Genomic DNA, 19464 nt, shown 5'->3' on the forward strand with positions numbered 1-19464 from the left:
AGGAAAAGAAGGGAATTCTAACTAAGTTAGGTCAGATACATAGAATGAATAGGATCTACATATATATGTTAAGTGCTATTTCTTACACAATTAATTAATGTCTAGAATGTTACCTTTGATTGTTCCTAGACCCTAATGCTTGGGAGGGGTGTCAATTTGTCAGTATTTTGAAGATGTATTGGGTAAAACTATCTTAGGAGATTCATTGCAAGTGTACTGCAAGTAGTATTTATTTTATTTGATTTATTTTACATTTATTTACCAGGAAATACCCATTTTCAGCAGAGGTCCAAGGAGAAAAGCTCCACATAGTGACATTACAGCTGTTAGTAGAGTAGAGATGGTTAGTCAGCGAAAAATATGGTACTGAGTAGTAAATTAGGGAATTGATATATGGTTATATACTTTGGTAGTAAACAGAAAAAGAGGTTGGCATAGTAACTACTTATTGAGATCGTCTGAGTTTAGGGAATGGATTAATTGTTCAGAATTAACCTGAGATATTACATTAGCAGTGCCATGAATCTGATAGTTTTTAAGTTGTCTTTTAAACTGAGTTAAGTTGGTAATTGTTCTAATGGAATAAGGAAGTGAATTCCAGTTTTTGGAGACACGGCATGAGTATAGAGTTTCCTTCCGTGTTTGTAGTTTTGGTAACTTGTAATAATGATTTATTTGTTGAACGAAGTATGCGTCCATTGCAATAAGGTTGCAATAAGTTTAGGAGTGCAGGATTTTCTCAGGCTGGTAGAATAGTTTGTGAGCAATAATTATCGGGTTATATAGTTTGTGAGCAATAATTATCAGATTATATTTCAGAAGTTGTGGTAGTTCTAGTCAAGAGAGTTTTTTTAGGGTGAGGCATATGTAGAATCTGTGGCAAATTTTGCTGTTTTATTATAGCATATCTCAAGTCTGTTAAGGTCAGCCTTTTTAAGATTGGTAAATATGGGTGAGGCATAGAGAAGGGTTGACAGAGGTGTATTCTGAAAATGGCAACTTGGGAACTATCAGTTAGAAATTTTTTATTTCTATAAAGAGTCCTCATTTTTTATGTACTTGTTTGATTGATATATGTGTATGTCGAAACTCAACTTGTTATCAATTGTAATTCTTAGCAGTTTAGTTTGTGGTTCAGGAAAAATGTTTGTATTGTCAATAGCTGTGATATAGAAGGTAAGAAGGGGATCTATGGCTTTGGTTGGATGGAAGATCATAAGTTTAGTTTTGTTGGAGTTAAGGATAAGATGCGAGTTAGACAGCCAAGATTCAATTTGGGTGAAGGACTCGTGTTTATTTAATGAAGCTGTTGGACAGTTGGTGCTGCACATATAAGAGTGGAACCATCTGCATACTGTATTATAGAGGCTAGTAGGGTGGAAGCATTAAGGTCGTTGATAAATATGCTATAAAGAAGTGATCCAAGAATGGAACCCTGTGGGACACCTAGTGTAACTGTGAGTAAGGAAGAGAGGTCATGCAACCATTTCACTGCCTGCCATTGGCCTGTTAGATAACTTTGGAACCAGGAAAGGGCAAATGCGCTAAGATTTAGGTTTTTTAGGACAGATAGTATCTTATATTGAGAAACCGTGTCAAAGGTCTTGGACATATCTACAAAGACTGCTGAGACTATATTGTATTCATTTCTGAACTGGTTAATGCTGTTGGTAAAGCTACAAAGTGCAGTAACAGTGCTATGGTGAGGTCTGAAACCATGTTGGGTAGTTGCCAGCAGGTTATTGGTTGTGAGATAGGTTAGCAGGTGGAAAGATATACACCTTTCTAGGAGTTTATTTATTTATTTTACATTTGTTAACCGAGCTGGTCTAGCTAGATATATTTCCATTTTCAGTAAAGGCCCAGGGAGAAAAGCTCCAACAAGATAGAAAAAAAAATTAAAATGTAATTACATGTTAAAAGAAAGGATTGATAAAAAAATACAGCAAGAATTATAACATAATAAAAGTATTTATACTTGAAAAAGCATCAGTAAATAATATATATACTTGGAAAATCAACAATAGAATGTAGCACAGTAAGATACATAAGGAAGTTTTCACTTCTAGTAGAACATTATTCAGCAGTATATAGATTAGAGTTTGAAACAGTACAAGACTTACTTGCAAGTATAAGAATTTAAAAGTTTTGAAGTTTGTAAGGAATGTGAAATAAAGTACAGAGGTGGGAGAGGGTGGAGGGGGTGGTTAGTCGGGGTTGCTACAGGGGCATAACCAGTGAATTTTGAGGTGTTTTTTAAGTTTTTGTTTAAAGAGAGGCAAGGATGTGATTAGGGTTAGTTCAGTAGGTAGCAAGTTCCAGTTTTTTCCTGCTGTGTTAGTAAACAGAGAGTCACCAGCCATGTTGTTAGATTTTATAATGGTTGCGAGGAGTTTGCTAGAAGAACGTAGGGAATTCAGATTTTTATAGGGGATAAGGAGATTGGAGAGTATAGGGGTAGCGTTGGGTTGATAAAATATTTTGTGGGCAATCGTAAGTTGGGAGATTGTCAGTTGGTTTTGGAATTCAAGCCAGTCTAGTTGCCGAAGATTCAAACAGTGGTGGGTTCTAAAGGGATTGCCAGTGGCAAATCTGGCAATGTTGTTGTAGGAAGTTGCTAGTTTGTTGAGATTATGTTTCTTTAGGTTGGTATAAATAGGTGAGGCATACAGAAGAGTAGAAATTAGACGGGAATGAGCAATTCTGGTTCTGGCTGCTGGAGTTAGGAAAGGTTTTATTTTATATAAGGAGCCTATTTTTCTGTTTACTGTTTTAATGGTGTTATTTATATGGTGATCAAAGGTAAGGTAGTTGTCAATGGTTATTCCTAACAGTTTAGTAGTAGAGTCAGGGAATATCACAGTGCCATTGTTGGAAGAGACTGAGAAATCTGAGGGGGAGGACTTGGTAGTGGTGGAAAAGAGAAGGAGTTTGTTTTTTTTGGCATTAAGGAGGAGACAGCGCTTTGTAAACCATGTTTTTACAGTATTAAAAACTTTTTGAGTAAGCGAATAAAGTTCAGATGGGGAGTTTGCTGAGCATACAAGTGTTGAATCGTCTGCATATTGAATGCAGTTGGCTTAGACAGTGGGGATAGTATAGCAATGGGTCTATAGTTTGTGAGTTCTATTGACTGTCCACCATTTGGCAGACGGATTATATGAGAGATTCTCCATATAGATGGGATGTGTTGTTCAGTGATAGAACAATTGCTCAGTATTGATACGGGGTAATAGATACCTTCTGCTGCAATTTTGAGAAACTCAGCTGGTATGTTATCAGCTGCTAAAGTGGTAGGTTTAAGGTTTTTAGGAGTTTTTCAATAGTTTTAATAGGGATAGGTTTGAATGAGAAGGTATCATGGCTACAGATGGGATGCTTTCAGTGAAATACTTGTTAAAATTTTCAGCAATGGTTGCAGTGCTGTTTGGTAGATTTGGGGTGGGGGTTGGGGATCGTCCAGGGTGGAGAATTTTCTTGACTGTGGCCCTGAATTTTTGTGTATTTCTTTGGAATTTCAATTCTATATTGGTGTTATAATTTATTTTGTATGCTTTGATTTGATTTTTTACCTTGTTCTGGATTTTTTGATAAGCTAAGTGATTAGGTTGTGTTTTGTTGGAATGCCATATAGCCCAAGTTTTATCTATTTGCTTGAGGAGGGATCTAGTTTCATTTCTCAGCCATGGGGTATAGTTAGCTTTAACTCAGACTATTCTAGGAGGAGCCATTTTGACGAGAATGTTAAGAAAGGTTTGGTTAAAGTAACTGACAGCCTCATTTAAGGGCAGAGTCTTAAGTGGTATCCAAGTATACTTTTTTAGCATGTCTATCAGTTGTTGGGGGTTGAAGTTTTTCTTATTCCATATTTGGGAAAAATGGAATGTTTGGTATGGTTAAGGTTTTGCCTGAGTAGGTTGGTGGGTATATGGTCACTAAGACTATCAAGTAGACAGTCAACATGTTGATAGTGTGAGGGTTTATTGGTCAGGGTCTAATCAAGAATAGAATGTTTATTTGTGTATTTGTCTATTCTAGTGGGGCTTTGGCTAATCTGTTTGAAACCAAAGAGCTTGATATGATTACTGAGGTTATGTGAGTTACATGTTAGCCAAACTGTGTTTAGTCTGTTAAGACTGATGGCAGACATCCCCCCAGGCTCATATTCTGAGTAATGTTCATCCTATAAACCTATAAATCACAAATTCATCCTTGGTCTGGTTCCCATGTCTCTGATGGACAGAGTTCACCAATAAGTAAATTAATCCCCAACTAACATACTCCCCCCCCACATAACCCTTAGCTACCTTCTTACTAACATACCCTGTCATATAGGCATCCAAGGAACACAGGGACAAAACCGGGATGGGTTGCATGGCTAGGCTTATAAAGATGCTGGTGATTGTAAGCCTAGTATAAAACTATAACCTGCAAACCTTTTTTATTGTTGTAATAAGTAAATAGCTAAAACCTTATTTAATTCTTATAATGGTCAAGGTCATTCTTTACTTTGACTTCTGTAATTGCTTTGTTGGAAATATAGGGACAGTACACATACCATGCCTGACATTTTCTTAAAGGATTGGTGGTAGACATATGAAACTCTCAGGCACAAACTAAGCATGATATATAGCCTCTTAGGACAGAAGCATTCCATAGATTTTTTTCTGGTTATGCATGAACAAATCTATTAATTACTGTTTTCCATGTCAACAAAGCAATGCCTAAAAAATGTGGACCTAAAAAAGTGCAGGATCTGGAGGCCTATTCACATCTACTTGAAATATTAGTTTTACTGATACAGAAAATGAAGTGGTGATACAGGTACTTCATCCCCATGGCTGACTGCTCTTTGCTGTTCATGCCACTGACCAGCCCTTCTGTGACTGTGCTTAGGCTGATATAGTTAGGGATGTGAATGTGATGGGTTGTCATGACTATGACATGGTCCTTTGCCAGGCCACAGATACGATCCATGCTCCCATTGTGTTGGGAATATGAGCAATTGAAGGTAGGCTATCAACCCATCCACCTCTGACAGAGGTGGAGGAGTTCCAGGTTTCTTTAAAAGGCAGTACCACCTCCACAGACTCCCACAGTGTGGTGCTGGATGTTGAGGCCAAGCTGGACAGACCCCAGAGCATTTCAACTGCAGCTGCCCCAAGTGCATAGTCCTACTTAATATTATCAATAGCTAGAAGTTGTTTGTGTAATGTTCCTTAAATTGGCTCTGGCACCAGTTATCCATATCTATGAGACCTTTCTGGAGGATGTCTGTGTCTGATGATGTCAATTATGGTGCCCAGTTTGCAGTCATCTGCAAATTTTGTCAGCCACAATGTTTGCGTTCCCAGTCTATGTTTGGGTAGTTGAAGTCACCCAATATGATGGTGTTTGGAGGTTTAGAGCATCTCTCACATGTATTTGTGTTAGGCTAATGTAGTACTTTGTTTAGTTTACAAGTACTTTACCTATATAAAAATGCTTTAGGAGCAAGTGCTGAGCTATTGAGATAGAGAATACTATCTGACTTATGATCTGCAGGTATACTGGAGTTCCAATTTCCATGTCCATCTGCATGAGATATAGCCAAAGATATTGTTATCATAATTTTATAGTTGTAAAGCTATCAGTTGCAAGTGTAGTTGTGGTGCTAGGTCCTACTTCCACTCTGTATATTTCTTGCTTTGATGTATTCACAAGTGCATTTTCTATCCAGCACTATTATTGTGGAACTGTCCCCATCTGATGTTGGAGGATCTGTTGCTTCTGCTAATGATGGGCACAGATAGGGATAGTAGAGTGTGTGTTTGACACAGGGAGTGTGACCTACACATCCCTTACTCAGTATATGGACACAGTGTCTATGCCTGGAGATGCCCAGGAAATACAACCATTTGAAATTGGACAGGCTGAAGGGGACACTCTCCATCAGGGAAATGTGGTTGTCCTCAAATCAGAGATGTCTGCATCTATCCCTAGCACTTGTTGGGGGGAGGTCCACATGGGGTAGGGTGGTGCTGATGATTTTCAGTGGAGGTATGGTTACCTCCTTCTGAAATTAGTGTGTCAGTAGCTATCATCAAATGTATGTACAGGGCCACTATGGAGGTACAGGCTAGTTCCACCAGAGCCACAGAAGAGATAGTGAGGGTGATCCAAGCTAAGCATGCTAATCTATGGGAATGCATGACCCATATGTGTGATTTTCACATTGGACTGTGTAGTGTCTTCCTTGGGTCACCTGTTAGAAGCAAAGGGCTGTACTCACAGCTGGTCATCTGCTTCATCCACAGATATAAGTTAACATGGCCATGGTTAAGGAAAATCCCGCTCCTACAATGCTAGCACTTCTACAGCAACATAATTGTGAAGGTGTCTATAACTAGTAGAGACTATCACCGTGGTCTTTGTAATTTTGGCTCATCTGTTAGTCAACGTCTATCTAGCTCACACAGCACATCAACGTTGTGCTGAGGTTGTGATACAGCCAGTGCAACTCCTGGCAGACGGAGCTCTTGAGGGAAGGGGCATGCACTGTACTCTGAACCCGTTGTCATGCATGCCCTGGATCTGCCCAGTAGGCCAAGCCACAGTGTTGCCCCATATGCTGAGACTGTGTCACTGCACACACGCACACACACACACACACACACACACACACACACACACACACACACACACACACACACACACACACACACCCTGGTCCTTCAACATGTCAGCACCCCCTAAGCAAGTTTGAAAGTATACCTCAATACGCAGACTCAGAAAATATCCCTATGAAAGACATGTATTCCTGTACTCCCTTGCCCATTTGTGCAAATGATGATAACTGTGTCCTACCCTTTTTACATTTTTACTTGGGTTACCTATGTCTGTCCAGTCTATGCATGGGGTAAGCACAGCCTGATGTTTTTGTATGCAGAATTTTCACTGTATGCATCTGCTTAGCTCTTGCATAGGAATTCTGTAGAGCTATGTGAAATGTGCTGTCTCTTTGCTAGTGCCATGGTATACTGTGTCTACCTCCTTTTGGCATGGTCATCCCCTGCTGCTAGCTCCCCTGCTGACTCTTCATCTGTCTCAGTTGCTGCTGCTGTCAGTGGTGATGGGAATTGTGGCCCTTGCAACAGGCCACCCTACTGTAGCTGCTTCCTATCACATTATGCAACACAGTACACACAGTTTGTGTTTTGCACATGTGGTAGGGTCATGCTGCACAGCACCATCAGATGTGTCCAGAGAGTAAAAGCATGGTTTCAGCAGCCTGAACATATGCTCTAAATATTTCTTGTTTGTGATAGTGCACTGATGTACCTTTATTCAGTTTGACTGTGTGGATGTTTGATGAGTGCCATGAGCTAGGGTTCTAGCTGTTGGAAGTCACCCCTTGCAAACTGTCAATAAAGGTCACAGATGTATCATATGCACGAGTTGTAAAAACTGCCTGGATGGCCTGCACACACATTGCAGATGATACTCTGTGCCTTACGGACCACCTGGGAGTTGAAGTAGTGATATCTTTTGTGGTTCATGTACCCCCCTTCCCAGTTTACCAGGTAAGGCCTTTACTTCAGTATGGGCACAGTCTATGATCCCCAGAACCTCAGGGAAATGAGCTATGTTATATAACACCTACATTGTGTTTGCCCTCTCCTCTGGGGTACATGGAAACCACCTATGCACCCCCACGTGCTGAAATGGCAACTGAGAAAATGTTAGCGCATTCTTGATGCAGATGCCTGTGATACCCCCGCTGTGTTTCCAGGAGGTCACTGATAGTTCCCTGTAACTAATACATATAAAGTCACACATACCGTAGTATACACTAAATAAGTACTCAATGACTCTAATGGGGCTGCAGATGAGGTTGACACATGTCCACAATTTCCTGCATGGTGTCCCTGTCCACAGAATACAGATCCACTATGTTGGCGTCATGGAGGGCATGAAATATTAAGCATGCTTGCATGACCTGGCACTTCCGGGGGTGATGTCATACAATGTCGGCTGCAGAGGCTGCTGTAACAGCCTCTTACAGTTGCACATTTACAAGAGATGTGACAACCCCCAACATCATACATTATTTTACTCCATTTGAAAGTGAGCATATAACAGTTTACAAATCTAAAGCAGGCACAACATCGCAGCCTGACATTTAAAGTTTCTTGAGTCACTCCACCATGTTGTTTTGCCTCATTAGCATATGCAGCCCTTCATTATACAGTCATTAGTATATACCATGGCCAACCATGTTATTTTAGCTGGCTGCATCATGTTGATGGATTATCTGAATAGCATACTTCTTACATGTTGCTGCTTGTTGCGCAAATGTACTTCCTGCAAAGCAGTAAAGCTTTCTAAATCTGGCCTTTAATTTGGTGATGCGTATTACAATCAGTAGAATTAATGAATAGCATGGTACAATTAGTGGATCAAACCATAACTTAATACTCCTAAGAGATAAGACAGACTGGTTGTCTGATTCAAATATTTTTGCTTCTTGGACATTTAACTGTCAAAAGCATCACGGCATACTATGATTTCTGTGTGATTACAGTACACATCAGATAATATTTAGGTACAGCACAGTAACTGCTGGAACACACCGTAATATTCTTTAAAGTATGACATGGCTTGAATTCAGCAGAACAGTTTTCAAAATGTACCTTCATTGCTTCATTACCACATTTACATTAGCATACTGTTGAAAGAATTTTGCTAACTCCATATTTAAAGCTAAACATACCTTGCAGTTTTAGCTTCATTGTGCAAAAATACATCTCCAAGGATTGTTCCTGGTTTTATCTGAGAACCCTTTTCTTTCTGAAGAGCTTCAAGTGTATATTGGAAGATGGCAGACTTTCCAACCCCAGAATCACCTAAGGTAACATAGAATATAAAGGCATTTTAAAAAATAGGCGTGGTTATTTTCCATTAAAAATAGCTAAATACAGGTGAAATCATTTTTACAGTCACATTGTAAATGTAAAAAAATGCAGAACAAAGAACACTGCAGATGTTTACATCATTTTATACAAAAGGCATATTATACAGCAGAGTTCCTCATCCAAAACACTTGACAGAGGACCATCACCCAGTGAAACCTCTGCAATGGTGCTTCATCCCTGTTCTTACAATAAAACAGAGAAAGGTATAACCCACCAGAATTTCCTGCTGAATAATGTGTGACATAATGTGAGCCTGCTTAAGGTTTTCCAGATTATTTTAAGAAGGAATTTTTACAAAAATGCATGAAAGCACAGCAGTGTAAGAGCTTACCATAACAGACGATGTTTGACTGATCACTGTTGCAGTATTACTAACTGATGGGGATGTCCTGCCATGGACATCCATATTTCTGGCAAACATACCTCTCAACTGTCCAAATTTTTGCCTCATATTTTTGGTCTGTGCCTCATAAAATTTGTGGTTTTCTGGCAAATCACTGGGATGATCTGATGATCTGAGGACTGAATTCACCAAATAATGACATACATTGACTTTCAGACTTCAAATTCCTCAGAAAAATATATGTCAACACAAACCCTGTTATGTTAACAACTTTCTAAGTTTATATGAAAAATATTTAAAATTTGTCCCTATTTTTGGGCCTTTGACCCCCATTTTGTCAGGCCTTGTCCAGATTTCTTGCAGTAAGAGGTTGAGGTCTTTATGAGAGATGAGAAAAGTTGGCGAAGCCATAAGCACGTGCAGTTCTGAATCCCTCTAGTCAGAGCTACAAGTAAAACAGTCTCTCAAGTATAGAAGTTAAGATAAGAGGAGGAAGTAGGCTCAAAAGGCAAAAGAGTAAGTTTTTCCAAGACATACTTTAGGTCCCACAGAGGAGGAACAGCTCTTCCTGGCAGCCTAATGTGCAGGATGCCTTTCAAAAACTGACTATAAATCATGCAGAAAGAGGTGGATCTAACAGCAGATAAGCAGAGATAGCTGACAAATAAAAAAACATTCCAGACTTGAATTGATCAGCTCACACAAGGAAAAAAAGAATAGCAAGAGTATCCATTCAATAAGGGTCACATTTCTTCTTCTGGCACCAAACAGAATTTTTTTTCCATTTGGAAATGTATAATTTCCTTGTAGCATGTTTTTGAACTTCCTATAATACCTGTAGCATGAACTCTGAATCCTAACATCCAAGTGGGTTAAGTTCAAATTTGAAATTTTGGATGAATAAGAAAACCTTGTATTGTGTAAGTAGATCCATCCTGTAAGGTATGTTGTGGTGATTTCCCTAGACCAGATGAAAGAGAAAGGGGAATCAGTGCTGTCTGGACCAAAAGGGAGCCACCAACAAGATTTATGGTTTGTTCTTCATGATCTTGACGAGGACATTGAGAATCAATGGGAGGGGAGGAAAGGTATAAAGGTATCTGCCCTTCTATGTGAAAGACATGGCCGTTGTACTCCATACTTCTAGAACTCTGGAATAAATCAATATGAACTGTCTATTCCAAGTGGAGGCAAAAAATATCTGTGTAAAAATACCCCACTGATGAACAAGCTGTAGGAATACCTCTCAGGTTAATAATCATTCATAAGGGTCTGCTCTGGATCTACATAATGAGTCTGCCACTGTGTCTCATTCCAAAGGAATGTAAACTGCTTGATAAAAGAAACTGTACTGGATAGCAATGTCTCGAGCAGTCATGGCCAGGCTACAGAGATGATAGGATTTTGATCCCCCCTGTTGGCTTATGTATCATATCATTGTGGTTGTCTCTGTATGAAACTGGAGAGGGCCTGGAGTCCCCCTGGAGTCCAAAGGTAGTGCAAGGACTAAAATGCCAGGATGGCAGCCTTCATGTCCATGATGTTTATGTAGTCCTGGTTGTCTTTCTTTGACCATACACCTGGGACTTTTATGTTCATAGAACATGCTCTCCATGCAGGTCTGAAGCATCTGTGTAAAGATCCTTGCAAGGACAAAGAACCAGATATGGCACTCTTGGGTTGACAGAAATTTGGTTGAACCACAAGATAAAATTCTTGATGAAGGACAAGACAGGAATAGGGAAGTTCAGGGGGTGGCAGTGTTGAGTCCAAATTGACTTGATATACTAGTGAATCTTCTTCATGTGCAATCTGGCATAGGATTTCATAGGAATTGAAAATTTAATATATTCAAGGACTCTCAACATCTCTATTATTGAGGTCAACTCTAAGGGAAGAATGGACTGAAGATCATCTGTCAGGAGCTGTACCTTGTCTGCTGGAAGGAAAGCTCTTATTGAAAGACTATTGGGCCTGCATCTGAGAAATACAAGGTCCTGAGACTGAGTCGTAACAGACTTTTTGAAGTTCAGGGTTTAATTCAGTCAGTGTAGAAGATCTGCAGTAAAGTGTTGATCTGCCAAACATCTGTCCCTTGAAGAAGCTTAAATCAGGTGATTGTTCAGGCAGAGTAAAATCTGAATCCCCAGAAGCCTGCAATAGGCAATAACAGCAGCAGGGCATTTTTGTGAATACCCTTGGGTCAATGGAAAGACCAAAGGGCAAAGCAGAAAATTGAAACTGAAATTGTAAGGCACAGAACCTGAAATATTATCTTCACTCTGGAGGAATGGGAATATGCAAGTAAGTGCACTTTATATCCAATATCACAAGAAAAGACAAGGGAAGAATGATTGGAAAGAGAGACTGCAGGGACCACATTTTGAAATTTGGTACCAGTAAAAAAGGTTTGAAGATTGAGAAATCCGAATGGGACTCCACTTCCCTTCCTTCCTGGAAGCTATTAACACTGTGGAGTAAAATCCTTTTCAGTGAAGGTGGAGGAGAGACCAACTCTATATTTCTCTAAGAGAAGTGGTCTTGTAGAATTGGAAAAATCAGGGAAATATGGTTTAAATGAATCTGTGGAATGCCTGAGTATACTGGTGAAAGATCCAATATATACTATATCCCTTCTGACTGTTTAAGAAAACCCATTTGTCTGATACTATGGATTTCTAGAATGGAAGGCAAATGGATAATTTCTATGAAACAGGAAGAGAGGAGTGGCTGAGGTAGAGAGGAGGGGAGGCAAAGGAGAATAGTCATAAGGTGGACGGCTTGCTAGGAAAGGAAGGTTTTGACCCCTTCAAATCCTACTGACATTTGTTTGGAAATTTCTTTTTGGTAAACATTTTCCCTTTTTGTGGTGTGTAGTAGGATAAAGTCTCTGAAACATAGGGAGTGGCAAAAAGAAGATCTGTTTGAAGTCCTGCATGATTTTGCCATTTTCCTGTACATTTTTGCAAAACTTGGCTGCAGCAGTACCAAAATGTTTTCCCTGTCAAGACAGAAATCTAAAAGTTTGGACGTAACATCCTCTGGTAAGGACTGTAATCTAAGCAAAGAAAATCATAGATTGCAGCTGATTAAGATGATGCATCAGCTGTATCACAACTGCATTTAGCAGAATGTCTGGCTATTTGAGTAGGAGAATGCAAAAGAGAAAACACAGAAACTTTGTTGTCTAAATGTGACATGTCAGAAAGAAGATTATCTATGCCTCCCAAGATAGATAAGGAAAACCTAATCATGTGAGGCTTACAGTTAATGGCATGCAAGGATATTGTAACTAATGTGTATACCTTTTTGACATACTTTATCCTTGGGTAAAGCATTAGAGGAAGTAAGCAGCTTAGTAGGTTTATCAGATACCAAGGAGGTAACAGCAGAGTTGGATGAAGGATTTTTGTACAGAAACTTATGGAAATGAGGGATCTTATTGAATCAGTCAAGTTTCTTAGGGGCAGGGGGTTGGGATTTTGAGATTAAAACAGCAGTGACAAAAGTATGTTCTCATGTTTCTAAAACTTACAGAATGGCAGATGGTTTAAGAAGTCCCATATATAAGAGGTCATAATACCTTTTTGGATATCCAACACCTGATTAGTCACTCACTGAAAATGTTGTATCATGTTTAATGCTTTGTCCCCAAAAGTTATTTCTTCTAAACCCTGAGTGTCTTACCTGGGGATGGACCAAAGGACTTTCAGCCACAGGACCTTTCTTAAGGGCTGCTGCCACCATTATGAAGTCAGCCAGATGAATTTTAGTATACAGTTTACAAACCTTGGGAGGCCAGAAGATCCTGTCCAATTCTTGCATAGGTGTGACTACAGCCAACGTCTGTGATGCCCTCTGCATGACAAGCATAACAATGTTTTGGGTGGGGAAACCAACCATGAGGTTGGATGTAAGGAGCAGGGAGTCTCCAACAGAATTTCCTCTGTTGGGGAAACGCGTTCATTGGGCCATACATCCTTCTGTCTCATTAATTGAGGGATCTTCTTAAAATTGGAGTCTTCATGAGGAGGACACTGGGGAATCCTTCCTCTTGCTATTCTGAATATCAAATTGAGAGACTCTGAAAGAGACTATAGATCTCCCTTCTGCATCATTTCTTTCTGGGACCTCCCAGGGAGGGAAGTGCCTGAAGGGAAAGAAGAATCATTACAGGATATTCCATACCTATCTCTGTCAGCTTTTCACTTCCTTTCTCTTCAACTTAAGCATAACAACTGATAGCCCAGTGCTCAGTCCTATATGCAGTAGCCTCAGAGGTGCATGTCCCAGTCCCTGTAACCACCATCAAAATCCTTACCCCTCCCAGTACCTTCTTGCAATCTCTTATTTGTTTCTTACTCCAATCCTGTTACAGCCTCTAATTCTCAGCTTACTATACACTCACCTCTTTACCCCATCTTCACAGGATCACAGAAAAATACTAGTCTATTGACCCTAAATGGCTTTTTAAAGCCTAGCCATGCTTCTCATAAATATTAGAAAAGGTATAGGTCCCTTACGTTTTGTGGGATTATATAAGCTTAAGTATGAATGGCTTAGAATTAACAAAATTCGTCTATATAACATAGACATATGTGCCAGACTTGTGGTACATTTACAATTCCCCACCCACTGATCCAAGTTTCACTTGAATAAGTACAAGAAACACTTTGTTCACATAGAAGGTAAGCATGTTTCAGAGAAGGGGTGGCCTTTGAGAAACATACCTGTCCCTCCAGCATATCCTATTTATATTGGAGGTAAGGTTAAGGTCCCTGGATTGGGAGTTTCCATGTTTTTGTTTTGTGGATGTTCAACAGGTCCATTCAGGCTAGATCAGAGGATGATTCATAGGTGGGCATTGATTGCCTCTCAGCAGCCTGTAGCAGACTGAGTATAAGGACAAGGCTTTGAAGCAATCTGCGCAAGACTTGATCTGATGTTATCAATCTTCATCTATTCTTAACTTCTGAAAAGGGGGATGATCCATGGAACCGATCCAGCCATTATATAGCTTGTGTCAGCCAAAATTCTCTCGAGCTAACAGTCCACCCATAATGCCCCTCTCTATATATTACCTCAGATCTTGTTTGCTGCTCTTACAGCAAGACACGTCAGCCAATTCCTCTCTCGTACCTAAGTAAAAATCTTATATTTTTGGAAATCCTTTTTATTTTTCTAAGTAATCTTTTGTCTACCCTTTAGCTGTGAGTGTGTTTCCCTTTACCATTGGTATTATTTACTACCATTGTTGGTAGTTCCCTTCCCCCTCTCTCTTCTCCTCCTCTTACAGTTAGGTAATCTTTCTATGATTGCTGGTAGTAGTTTTTTCCCGTTGTGAGTGCTTGATCATTCCCTTTTTTTTCCTTCCTTTCTGGCTTTACAGGTTTTTTGAATTAGGGCAATGGCAGACAACTCCAAATAATCAAAACCTAGTTTTAAACAGTGTAGAAGCAGTGTAGAGAGTGCGGCATAAAAATGCCAAACTCAGATGGTCATGAATGCTGTGTATATTGTTTGGATGCATCCCACTTGAATAGTGACTGTTCTATCTGCCAAGGTTTCAGTAATAGAGCTCTGGTAGAACACTGAAATAAACTTATTATTCAAAGGCTTCTTAAAGTCCTTTTGAAGAAGCCTTGTCCAAGGTCAACCAGTCTCCTCAGGCCTCTGGTACCAAAACTTCCCGTTTGGTGCTGACTTCATGCTCATCACTGACAGTAAAGAAATATAAACATTCATCTGCAGGTTCCTCTTCGGAACCAAAGTCTAAGGTTCCAAAGCTCTCGGAATGGAGTGACTCTTTGGTACCAACAACCTTACTGGTGCCATCAACACCGACCACAACGCACTCAGGAGTGATTGTTGTGAATACGTTCTGAAGAAGTCTGTATACATGGATGAAAGCGCTTAACCTGAAACTTCTCCGTTTTACATTGTCTAATAAACACTGTGAACTGTGCTTGGATCCATTTCCTGGAATTTTTTGCTGCACTGGTTTGCTGGTCTCGATAATATTGTTGGAATCCAGGAGTTACTTAGATAGAGGTGAAAACATATTGGACCTGGACCTGGTCATCGCCAACATGGGCGACAGGTGTTCCACACCGGAGATCAACCCATCACTGGTTAGATCAGACCATAAACTAATCACTCTGGATGTCCACACCACACCACCACCTCCAACCAAGGAAACCACCGTGAAAAACTTTTCTGTAGCAAACATGACCTTACTTAAGACAGAGGTGGTAAGTTTCACAGCCCCCAAGCTAAAGAATAACGCTGCCCAAGATGCAGGAACCTTTACAAATGCACTCTATGAGCACCTACAAGGATGCATGGATCATGCCATCCCTAGCAAAACCAAGACTCACTCCCCTAAGAGAAGGAAATCAGTCTGGTGGACCCCTGCCATAAACAGGCTATACAATAGAAGGAGGAAACTAGATCAGAAAAAAAGCAAATCCCAAGAAGGAAAGACATCCATGATCAGTATCAGTAAGAGACTAAGGTTCCCTCATAAAATCCTCCAAGGCTAACTTCAAAAGAAAAATAGCCAAGGATTCGAAAGTTAACCACAAAGCCTTCTTTAGCTATGTCAAGAATCTAAGTGGCAACTCACAGATATGCTCTGAGCTAGTGCAAAATAGCACAAAATATACTGAACCCACTGATATTGCCAACATCCTGGCAGATAGATTCAGTTCAAACTTCACACCCCTCTCACCCCCAAAAGGGCTCACAACAATACCGGAAAAATGTATCGTCCCAGAAATCACAGACGCACAGGTGAAAACAGCCATTTCAAAAGCCAAAAGCACAGCGTCAATGGGGCCAGATGGTGTCCCAGGCTGCTTCTTGCACAAACTACAGAACGAACTAACTCCCCACCTAAACACACTGTTCAACCTCAGCCTCTCCACAGGCTACTTGCCCATAGAATGGCGCACAGCAACGGTTATACAACTCCACAAATGAGGGGCCACAACTGACTCTGGTAACTATCGCCCCATAAGCCTGACTAGCCTGGTCTGCAAGGCTATGGAGCGCATCATCATGGAACTCATTAACAAAGACATTGGGAACCTCCAAACACTTGACCCGACCCAGTTCGGCTTTATTAAGAGCAGATCATGCCTACTAAACCTGGTTGACTTCTTTAAGACAGTCACCAAGGCCATAGATGAGGGGAAGGTAGTTCACACAGCCTACCTTGACCTCACCAAGGCTTCTGACACCATTCCCCACTCTGGAATTATAGAAAAACTCACCAGCCTGAACATTAACCCCTACATCACGAGATGGGTTGCCAACTGGCTTACAGACAGAACTCACACAGTAAGAATAGTGGGCTCCAGGTCCGAGTCTAAACCAGTCACAAGTGGTGTCCCACAAGGCTCGGTCCTGGGACCCCTACTGTTCAGCATATACTTCTCAGAAGTACAGGCAAACACAGGAGGACTATGGCTAACCAAATTCGCTGATGACTGCAAACTGGGAGCCATAACTGACTCTCTGGCTGACACGGACATTCTCCAAAAGGGCCTTACTGAGACGGACACCTGGTGTCAAAGTCATGGTCTCAAGCTAAATGCCAAAAAATGCATAATCATCTCATTTGAGAAAAACAAAACACCCATGAATTACCACATAGGTGGCAGCCCTCTTAATACAGAAGAGGTAATAAGAGATCTGGGGACCCAGGTAGATAGTAACCTCTCCTTTGACAATCATATTGCCAAAGTAATTAGGAAATCCTTCTGTATAGCCCATCTAATTACTAAAGGGTTCGCATCTAGAAATAAAGAAGTTATAGTGCCCTTCTACTTGTCATGCATCAGACCCATCATAGAGTACAATGCCCCATTTGGGATGTACTTCACAAGACACTTCCAACAGCTGGAAAGACCACAAAAGTACCTCACCAAGAGGATTACTGGCCTCAAACATATGTCCTATGCAGCCCGACTAGAAAAACTCCAGCTGTACTCAGTCGCATATCGCTTACTCAGAGGTGATCTCTGCTAGACTTACAAAGCCATGTCCAACTCAGAATTGATGGACATGCTCCACCTAAAGATATGCAAGTCACTGCGAGCCACTCACTCTAGTGAGCTAAACCTCGCCACAACAATAAATAAAACATGCTGGAGGGATAGATTCCTGTCACAGAGACTCCCCATGCTTTGGAACAAAATTCCTAACTACATTAGGCAGAGCCCCTCACTAACACTCTTCAAGAGAAACCTTGGTGAGTGGATGGGTAACAGAAAATATACCCCTGGGATCACTTCATTGGCTCTTCTTGACAGAGGCTCAGTTAATTAATCAATGGGATGGCGAAATCTGACACAATCTGGCTAGGCTTATAAATGCCCTCAGGCAGATAGCCTAGTACCTATCTATGAACCTATGAACCTCTTTGTCTTCGGTGCCAGGTATGGCTCTGACTCTTTCGGTGCCTTTGGGACCATGTTTTCACCGTTGGGCCCAAGGGGTTCTAGTGGGCTCTGTTTTTTTCTATGGAACCAACCTTGTCTTTTCGGGCTGCACCAACAGAGGACCCATCTTCAGTTACGGATTTTCTGGCGAGTCTCTTGGGGCAGGGTGTGATCCTGGTTCCAAGTTTGTCTGTCTCAGTTCCAGGCTCCCATCCCTCCTCAGAGGGTCCTGTCTTTCAAGCCATAGAAAAAGCTTTTACCACTACTTCATCTCAGGTGGCTTCTTTGTTACCGAAGTCTCACCCCTTGACCCCTGCTTTACCGGAGCCGCCATCAACTTGCACCCCAGAAAGAGAGCTCCAAGGTCATAAGACTTACTTACTAAAGGTCTACCCTCTTCCGAGACCTCTTCAGATGCTCTCACTGAACAGCCTCCTTGGAAGAAATTGTGTAAGAGGAAACATCTTGACTTCCCTGAAGAATCCATCACGGAGGATCATGGATTTCAGTGAGGGGGAGGGTTCCCCCAGTCTATCCTGGTAGACGTCTTCTTTGGAGACATTCTGGAGATCCTAAAACAGAGGGGTGATTGGAAGCCCAGCGACCCTTCTTCCGAGGAATCTGTGTACTTGCAGGCCTTTGGAGCTCACCCATCTACCTCCTGGGTGTCCCAACCACTGACAATCTAGTAAAATTGATTGCTCAGTGGGCCTGGAAAGCTTCTGACTCTATAGAACATATCCCCCAGAGACTTGACATAATTCTTTCCGCCCCAGGGATCATCCACATTGGGCAAAAGGTTTAGTAGTTGATGCCATGGTGGTAACGGCTAGCACAAAGAAAGAACTAGCTGAGGAAAGTTCTGCTGTACATCCCCAAACCATCAGTCCAGGAAGATGGACAGATTTGGGAAGTGGGTCTGCGCATCATCAACCTTCTCCATCAGGTCTTTGAATTTTTTGACATACTTCACTAGGCTTCAGAAGGATCTGGTCAAGGAGCTGTCAGATACCCTGGCGGGAGCAGTAGCTGAGGGGGTCCAAGAAAAAGTGGCCTCGCAGTTAGCTACCCTGGAGTCTATTTCAAACTCATCCATGAGGCTCATTGCACATGCAGCCGAAGGGGCAACCAGGTCAGCAGGATCAGGTGTTGAGATGCGATGACACACCTGGATGAGCATGTGCAAGTCTGTGGAACCATTCAAGTCTTCCTTCATCAATGCTCCCTTTGACAGATCCTCATTGTTTGGGCCCAAAGTTAAGGAAACTCTATCTAGGTGTGAGAAATATGGAAAGACTCTGCTTGTCTAGCAGGCAGACTTCCTCCTAGTAAGGAAAAGGCACTGGGGTAGAATCCATGATTGCAAAGTCATCCCCAGTAAAAGAGTCGGCCCACAGCATAAACCACTAGTTACCACAATCAGCTGCAAGCAGTGGTCAGAGAAGGCTCAAAGGTCAACAGAGACAAGGCTGAGGACCTGGAAGTTGACTGGAAAAAATGTACAACAGTTCAAGAAATTACTCAGGGCTCTAGCACCCAAAAAAGTGGAGGAAATAGGTGGAGTTGAGCAAGAATGGCAATGCCTAAGAACACCATGTGTTAGGACTACAGAAAAGATAAACGGGAGAGCGAGGTATGGAAATAAAGTACATAAGGAAAGCTGGTGGTGGAATGCAGAAGTCTAGGAAGTCATCAAAAGAAAGAAGGAGTGCAGGAAGAAGTG

Source organism: Protopterus annectens, chromosome 1.part2 (assembly GCF_019279795.1).
Source record: "Protopterus annectens isolate FY-2018-M chromosome 1.part2, PAN1.0, whole genome shotgun sequence".
NCBI classification, from domain to species: Eukaryota; Metazoa; Chordata; order Ceratodontiformes; family Protopteridae; genus Protopterus; species Protopterus annectens.